Source organism: Pinus tabuliformis, chromosome 3_2 (assembly GCF_031772625.1).
Source record: "Pinus tabuliformis cultivar Carrire ecotype Pingquan chromosome 3_2, CPIR1, whole genome shotgun sequence".
NCBI lineage: Eukaryota > Viridiplantae > Streptophyta > Pinopsida > Pinales > Pinaceae > Pinus > Pinus tabuliformis.
In genome coordinates, this window is record NC_142302.1 from 1,016,918,681 (window position 1) to 1,016,927,836 (window position 9,156).

Below are 9,156 nucleotides of genomic sequence, written 5' to 3' on the forward strand. Positions count from 1 at the left end.
CCTCGAGCTTCCTCCTCCAGCATGAGGGGAGCCTCGAAGGTGGCTATTAACTATTCCTACATGCTATTTAATTAATGCATTTATCACAAAGTGCTGAAATGTAATTGCACACAATCCTAATCAAACTAAAACATTAATTCCTTTTTCCTCGTATGCTTGATGCTTTACTGGCTCTTGACACTTGTCCTTTTGCTGATTGAGTTGAGAAGGCTGAGCTACAGATACAATGAATACTGATTTTGGATGCTTGAAAGCGCTGATGGCTCATTAATTGACCAAGAGATGTGCTCCTATTTTAACGGTTTCTGTCTCCCATTTTCTTTCATCATATAAATACCACGCTCCAAACTCTTTAAACCTTTAATGACAACGCATAATAACCATATGCCATATGATCTGAATGTTTCATGGACCAAACAGGTGTACCAACCGAACATGCTGGTAACCCCACCAATACCCTAGTAGCTCGGTCATAAATTGCCTTTGAGAAAACTTTATGAAAATAAACAAAATATTTTATTTTCCCTTCAAGACCTACACCTGTCACTGCTTGAGCTGTTATGAAATCCATGTATGATTTACCTGCCTGTGTTTGAGACCTTCTTTTTACCGTTAGCTGACCTCATCATCAAAATTCATTGTTTTTCCACAAAACAGCATTCTACAGCAGTTTCGTAGCGCGCTACGAAACTGCTATAGATGTCAAAACAGAACCTATGTATCTTTGAAGCATTTTCTGCTTAGATTCATGATCTCTTCAGACATTTGTACAGCTATTAGGAACCTAAATAGTTTTAAGAAGATGAAACTTGCTTCTGTCATTACATATCACAGCAAACTTGATTAGCATCAAACCAATAAAAAGCTTCATAAATCCCAACTGGAACGTAAAATCACTGTAGTATTCCTTGTTGTCTTCAAATCTTCAAATGAAGTGGTCTTTTTCAAAGTACAGATCTTAAAGTTGGAAGAATTCAACACTTGGACATTAATCTCCTCAGGATTATCAGACCAAACTATCTCACCCTTCTGTACCAATTTGACTGGGTCTACATATATCAACTTCGGCTTGTTTGTCAGAATCAGCTGCATCTTTTTGTTGTAAAGTTTCCGAATTTTCTTAACCAATGAAACCATCACAATGAACTCCCCTGGATCTAGAAATTTCTCCCATTTAGAGTCAAAAGCATCGATAGTATAACATTTAGCCTTGTGCTCCTTATTCTCTACTGCCACTGATGATGAGGCCAACTCTTTCTCTTTGGGAGGTGCTTCATCATTAGTAGAACCACATCCAGCATGTGAAAGAAGCCACCCAGCATCTTCAGCTTCATCTTCCTTATCAACAGTTAATGGTGGGGCTAACTTTGGAGCCAGCATACCCCTAACATTATCCCAGTCAACTCCCTTGAAGAAAGGATGGCTCTTGAGAGAAGCATACCCTTCAGGACCAGAAGCCAATCTTTTTGATGGGTCCATATCCAGCAAACAATCAATAAGGTGCCGTGCTTCAGAAGGAAAATATTTAGGAAATTTGAAACCTCTATCCATGATCCTTTGGAATGTGAGCTACTCACTGCCATCTTTAAAAGGTGATATGTCAGACAGCATCTGATACAAAGTGCAACCTAGTGCCCATAGATCATTTCCAGTTTGTTTGAGTTTTCCATCCTCAAACCATTTAGCGCAGCTAAGGCCTTCGACTTATTATATACAAAATAGCCCTCTCCAACTCTAAAAATCATCTTCACCTGAAACTGTAATATGAATTTGAATGAAAAGATCATAACTGGCGCAGAAAGGAAAACATTCAAAGAGTATATTCCGGTCACCATTATTTGACAAAGTGCTCCAGTTTCTCTGATATAAATTGCACAACCTCTGACAACCCGTGCAGCACCATGGCATTCAATTGCTGGATGTAGGTTATGAAACATATCCCAATCAGGTTGTATGAATTCTCCAGCAACAAGGTATTGTAAGTAACAGAGGAAATATAGTTCTTCATGGGCAAACTTATATTCTGCTTCTTGAGATTTTGTTTTTTAGGCCATGAAGAGCTTGGTTAATTTAATTCTCAAATTTCAGAGCTGTGATATGAACCGGTGCATTAAGTAGAGCCGAGGATCCATCTGTTTCTTCTGGAAGCAACCTCGATCTTCTCTGTAATATATTATGAACAAATGAACTTCTTTTCTGAGAAGTCACATCAGATAAAGTATTTACTGCTTGGAAGATATCATATGGTTGGGCACGAGTTGCAAATGAACCGCCAGATGAAGATTCACTGGTTTTGTTGTCTGCTACTTGAATTCTCCGCCATCCTACTCCATGTACATAAAAATACAACTTAGTTTTGCAAAAAAAACTCGGGCTTCTATCAATTGTCTCCTAGGCGCGCAGCAACAAACAAACTCAAAATGTGAGCAACGCTCAAGCATCCCGCATATGAATTGCAAAGCCCTATCCATCAACAGCGAGTTTGTCATCAGTCTTTTCCCACAGGTTTGAGGGCATCCGTCAATGGCTTTACTAGAGCAATAGAAATCTCCCCAGTAATCTTTGCAATTACTCTGTAAACGAACTCTCTTACAGCTTTCATTGCATTTACAAAACCGCTCTGTTTGTTTAGAGGTGTATGATATGTACAGAATTCAGATGCTTGAATTACTCCATTCTCATATCCTTTAAAATCAACACTATTTGGTGTAAGCACGATGACCTCCTTTTGCGCAATCTGCAGATGGCAATGTTATCAAAAACCATGGCGATTTCTCTCTGAATTGCGTTGTAGATGGGCGGTCTCTGATCAATTCTGAATGTCCACTTTTAGGATAAAAAATCATATTGCAGACATTCCTGTCCTTCACAAAATGATGACAGAAGTCCGACAGTAGACACGCCTCCAGATCGCTGCTCCTTTTTGTTTTCCCACATCTTATCTTGCTCTTCCTTGGATACTAACACGTGGTGGACCTCGCCTCAGCCTTTTTAGTGTCGGTGGAAGTTTCACTCTCACCCTTGTTATTAATAATGACAGAATCATGAACAGATGTTACATTCCCTTTCATTAACCCCTCCTTTTACTGAACAGATGCTACAGTCATCTAAGTCTCTCTAAAAATCCGCTGTTACAAATAACACGATTTTTCACAAGCGGAGAAAAGCCTGACGGTGGGTATGCAACTAGAAATGCCGTATTACAAATGACTTTCCTGGTATCTCCAGTGTCGACCTCCATAATTGAGACATATGTCATGGTGACAGCGTCCAAAGGTGGAGCATTGTTACAGCTCAGTTGAGTTTATTTGTCGACATATTCTCCACACAGCTTGAGAAATCAAACAATATAACCAAGCTAACATTGATAGATGATACCGACGCTTTTATATCATTTGCATGAAATATTGTGATTTCTGTATGCGCAAGAGGGCGCCACAGTAAAGAGCGTTGATAGGCAGAGGCAACTCAATTTTGTTGTTTTATCTCTGAATTCACAACCCTTACATATGCTACCTGACCCAGAAAATATAGAAAATTAATCTTAAAACATGTCCTTACTTCCTTCTCGAGGATCTTGGTTTTGTGTAGTTGCATACAAACTCCTCTTGCAGCTGTACCCTCAAATGAAAATCCTTGCCTATGACTCTCCAAAACTGGACTACGAGAGCATATCTGGATTCCAGTTCCCTCACGATCAAACGATGGATTAGGGACCTCCCATAAACAAGAATCATGATTCTCCAGCTCCCCTATGGAAGGTATTAGATTCTTTACCTTTATATAACCTCCATTCAAAATATCAGCGCAGCTATCTCCAAGGGAAGTATGATATGTTTTAGAATTAGTGTAGTCCTGTGAGGCCACAGACAACATTTCCCCCAGCATTCTTTCTTCTTCAAAATATGCATCCATACGTCCATTTGGAACTCTGTACTGAGAAAAGCTTATATTAACCGGAAATTTTGGGAACTCACTTTCCACAGATGGAAGACATGCAGATTCACATTGCATCCTTGGAGTGTCTAGCATAGCATCCACCTGTGTGTGAATTGTGTCCTCCTCAGCTACCACACTTTAAGAGTTTGAACTAGTGTCGTCCAGAAATATGTCTAACCATTTCATAAGTGGCGCACTATCTCCAGTTGTATCAATTAAAATCTTCGATGATATTTTTGATAGTAAATGTAAATTTACATCAATCCCCTCCACTGGCTTTGACTGATCTTCTGATTGCACTTCAATGTCACCAGAGTAACCAAGGGAGGGATTTTTCTTTGTAGGAGATAAATCACCCTTCTCAAGTGATGCCGTGTACTGTTCTCCACTTTTTTCACCAAGTCCACTCTTCACTGAGAAGCAGTTTAGCTGCATCATCATAGGGTGCCTCCTTGGACACACTGTCACTGCTCTCATCAACATTCCTGGAGGGAAGCAAAACTCTATACAATAGGCATGCTAGGATTTGGACCCTTGCTGAAAACTCGAACCAATTCCCAATTTCGTAGCACGCTACGAAACCACGCAAACAGGTAGCGCTGCGAAACTGCTAAAAATAATTCAGGCGCTGCGAAAACACCCATTCTTTAAGCCAGGCTAAAAAATTTTGACTACAGCATTTTCAGTGATAACAGTGGCTCCACTTGGGATAGTGTGCCCTTGTGGTACACTAAGAACATGCAGCTCCAGTGCCTTATCCATTTTTGACAAACTAAAATTCGCTTGACAAGCATGACTGTAGGAGAAAGAAAGCTATACCTACTGAAAAATGCTCAGCCAACCTTGAGCTTATTTGCAATTTACCTACCTACCTACCCTAACCATTTAAACTTTCCTCAGCTCAATCAATATGAGACTTCCAATGCAGCCAATCCTTTGCTTTGTCTGACATTTGATTTCTTTGCCTGTCCCGAAGTTCAGCGCCAATGTAATAATGTAATGACCGCTGCCACTGAAAATGTCTTTGACTGCATCGAATTTCAGAGCCCATGTGATAATGTAATGACCGCTGCCACTGAAACTGTCTCTGATCTTCATAGGTAAGCTGAAACACTGGAGAATAAAACTCTTCCATGTAATCAGCTATAGGATCCCAAAACACATGATCAGCTTGTCCTTCCTCGACACTTTCCAGCTGTGCAAACTGATCTTCAACCACAGTGTTCAGTTCCTCAATCATGAAAGAGGATGGAAGCAGCATAGTCTCCTTGCGCTCTGTCACAGGAAACTTTTGAGAATAATAATCATGATCATGAAAATTGTATGCCTGAATCTGTCCTTCTAAACCTTTAATTTCTTTCTCAATATCTTTGGCAATTTCATCAAAAAATTTCATTTTATCCTCTGACTTACAGTCAAAAGATTCCAGATATGAGGACAGGGACAAAGAAAAAGATTCATTTGCTTCTTCTTTATTATGATCATCATTCCACTGTTTAAAACCTTCAACTGAAGGAGATTTTACTTCCACCTCTGGCCTATCTATCCATTCCTCCAAGAACAAAAGCCAAAAGTCTGGCAATGACTTAATGGACTTGGCAGGCAAGCATTCAACCCACTGTTTGCATTTCCCTTGGAGTGAATCATAAAATAACCTTATGCAAACATCCTCATGTTTAATTCTAAGAAGCTGTGCAAAATGACAAAAATCTGAAATATGATCCAAGGTTAAACTCAAATCTTCACCGTTGAATTTTGGACCACTCCTTAGAAAGTATGCATCCTTGGGAAAATGATTTGGAAAACCATGACTTCCTGAGAAATCAATGCATGCATACCTTGAACAAAGAAGGGCAGCTTCTGGGTCTTTCATAACTCCAGTGGAATCACCATGAATATATAACTTTGAATTCTTCAATAATGGAGTCGCCAAGGTAGTTTTGCAGCCTTGAAAATCATTTGAACTCCTGCTACCTTCAGAAATTCAATCTTAATCTCCCGGCAGACGCACCAAAATGTTATCACAAAACCAGTACTAGGGACTGCAACCAAGCAAGGTCTCATGTAACTGTTTCAGACCATACTTTAGACTAGGAATTAGCCTTCCTAATCAGAGAGGGCTCTCTCATGACTCTTGACAAAATCCTTCAAACACTAGAGGGCTAACTCTTCACACATTTATAAAAATATAGCTGGCTGGACATACATCAAATTAGTCTTCATTGGGCTATGGAGTCTCTCACAGTTAATAAACCAAATCACAGTCATCTCATAGAAGCCAAGGCTCTTTGCATCATCAAAGGTTCAAACATAATTTACCTAAATCAAAGCCTGCTGAACATACAGGAAGTCAGAGCATTAACAAATGAATTCTGAGTGATGTTCAAACAAGCTTTACCAAAACCCACAGCCTGTCAAGCACACAGGAAGTCAGAGCATATAATATGAATTCTGAGGGATTGTACCATAACAAGGCTGTAAAAAGAACATTAAGAAACTAAACCACCATCACATTTGAACAAAAAGATGCATTGAGAATCTTGGGAAGAAAAAACCCTGTTTGCCATTACTGTAACAGTTCTTTCATAAGCTCTAGAAAACTCTGTTTTTGTATATATAATCCAACCCTTTTTACATCCTACCTTGATCCATATATAGGCAAGCAAACTAAACCACCTCGAGCTTCCTCCTCCAGCATGAGGGGAGCCTCGAAGGTGGCTATTAACTATTCCTACATGCTATTTAATTAATGCATTTATCACAAAGTGCTGAAATGTAATTGCACACAATCCTAATCAAACTAAAACATTAATTCCTTTTTCCTCGTATGCTTGATGCTTTACTGGCTCTTGACACTTGTCCTTTTGCTGATTGAGTTGAGAAGGCTGAGCTACAGATACAATGAATACTGATTTTGGATGCTTGAAAGCGCTGATGGCTCATTAATTGACCAAGAGATGTGCTCCTATTTTAACGGTTTCTGTCTCCCATTTTCTTTCATCATATAAATACCACGCTCCAAACTCTTTAAACCTTTAATGACAACGCATAATAACCATATGCCATATGATCTGAATGTTTCATGGACCAAACAGGTGTACCAACCGAACATGCTGGTAACCCCACCAATACCCTAGTAGCTCGGTCATAAATTGCCTTTGAGAAAACTTTATGAAAATAAACAAAATATTTTATTTTCCCTTCAAGACCTACACCTGTCACTGCTTGAGCTGTTATGAAATCCATGTATGATTTCCCTGCCTGTGTTTGAGACCTTCTTTTTACCGTTAGCTGACCTCATCATCAAAATTCATTGTTTTTCCACAAAACAGCATTCTACAGCAGTTTCGTAGCGCGCTACGAAACTGCTATAGATGTCAAAACAGAACCTATGTATCTTTGAAGCATTTTCTGCTTAGATTCATGATCTCTTCAGACATTTGTACAGCTATTAGGAACCTAAATAGTTTTAAGAAGATGAAACTTGCTTCTGTCATTACATATCACAGCAAACTTGATTAGCATCAAACCAATAAAAAGCTTCATAAATCCCAACTGGAACGTAAAATCACTGTAGTATTCCTTGTTGTCTTCAAATCTTCAAATGAAGTGGTCTTTTTCAAAGTACAGATCTTAAAGTTGGAAGAATTCAACACTTGGACATTAATCTCCTCAGGATTATCAGACCAAACTATCTCACCCTTCTGTACCAATTTGACTGGGTCTACATATATCAACTTCGGCTTGTTTGTCAGAATCAGCTGCATCTTTTTGTTGTAAAGTTTCCGAATTTTCTTAACCAATGAAACCATCACAATGAACTCCCCTGGATCTAGAAATTTCTCCCATTTAGAGTCAAAAGCATCGATAGTATAACATTTAGCCTTGTGCTCCTTATTCTCTACTGCCACTGATGATGAGGCCAACTCTTTCTCTTTGGGAGGTGCTTCATCATTAGTAGAACCACATCCAGCATGTGAAAGAAGCCACCCAGCATCTTCAGCTTCATCTTCCTTATCAACAGTTAATGGTGGGGCTAACTTTGGAGCCAGCATACCCCTAACATTATCCCAGTCAACTCCCTTGAAGAAAGGATGGCTCTTGAGAGAAGCATACCCTTCAGGACCAGAAGCCAATCTTTTTGATGGGTCCATATCCAGCAAACAATCAATAAGGTGCCGTGCTTCAGAAGGAAAATATTTAGGAAATTTGAAACCTCTATCCATGATCCTTTGGAATGTGAGCTACTCACTGCCATCTTTAAAAGGTGATATGTCAGACAGCATCTGATACAAAGTGCAACCTAGTGCCCATAGATCATTTCCAGTTTGTTTGAGTTTTCCATCCTCAAACCATTTAGCGCAGCTAAGGCCTTCGACTTATTATATACAAAATAGCCCTCTCCAACTCTAAAAATCATCTTCACCTGAAACTGTAATATGAATTTGAATGAAAAGATCATAACTGGCGCAGAAAGGAAAACATTCAAAGAGTATATTCCGGTCACCATTATTTGACAAAGTGCTCCAGTTTCTCTGATATAAATTGCACAACCTCTGACAACCCGTGCAGCACCATGGCATTCAATTGCTGGATGTAGGTTATGAAACATATCCCAATCAGGTTGTATGAATTCTCCAGCAACAAGGTATTGTAAGTAACAGAGGAAATATAGTTCTTCATGGGCAAACTTATATTCTGCTTCTTGAGATTTTGTTTTTTAGGCCATGAAGAGCTTGGTTAATTTAATTCTCAAATTTCAGAGCTGTGATATGAACCGGTGCATTAAGTAGAGCCGAGGATCCATCTGTTTCTTCTGGAAGCAACCTCGATCTTCTCTGTAATATATTATGAACAAATGAACTTCTTTTCTGAGAAGTCACATCAGATAAAGTATTTACTGCTTGGAAGATATCATATGGTTGGGCACGAGTTGCAAATGAACCGCCAGATGAAGATTCACTGGTTTTGTTGTCTGCTACTTGAATTCTCCGCCATCCTACTCCATGTACATAAAAATACAACTTAGTTTTGCAAAAAAAACTCGGGCTTCTATCAATTGTCTCCTAGGCGCGCAGCAACAAACAAACTCAAAATGTGAGCAACGCTCAAGCATCCCGCATATGAATTGCAAAGCCCTATCCATCAACAGCGAGTTTGTCATCAGTCTTTTCCCACAGGTTTGAGGGCATCCGTCAATGGCTTTACTAGAGCAAT

The 9,156-nt window shown here is 39.3% G+C and overlaps 2 pseudogenes; both read right to left on the bottom strand.

Moving 5' to 3' along the window:
• Positions 1-867: 867 nt before the first annotated feature.
• LOC149184037 (3-phosphoinositide-dependent protein kinase 2 pseudogene) lies at positions 868-1,551 on the bottom strand (annotated as a pseudogene).
• Positions 1,552-7,481: 5,930 nt separating this feature from the next.
• Positions 7,482-8,165, bottom strand: LOC149184038 (3-phosphoinositide-dependent protein kinase 2 pseudogene; annotated as a pseudogene).
• Positions 8,166-9,156: the final 991 nt, after the last annotated feature.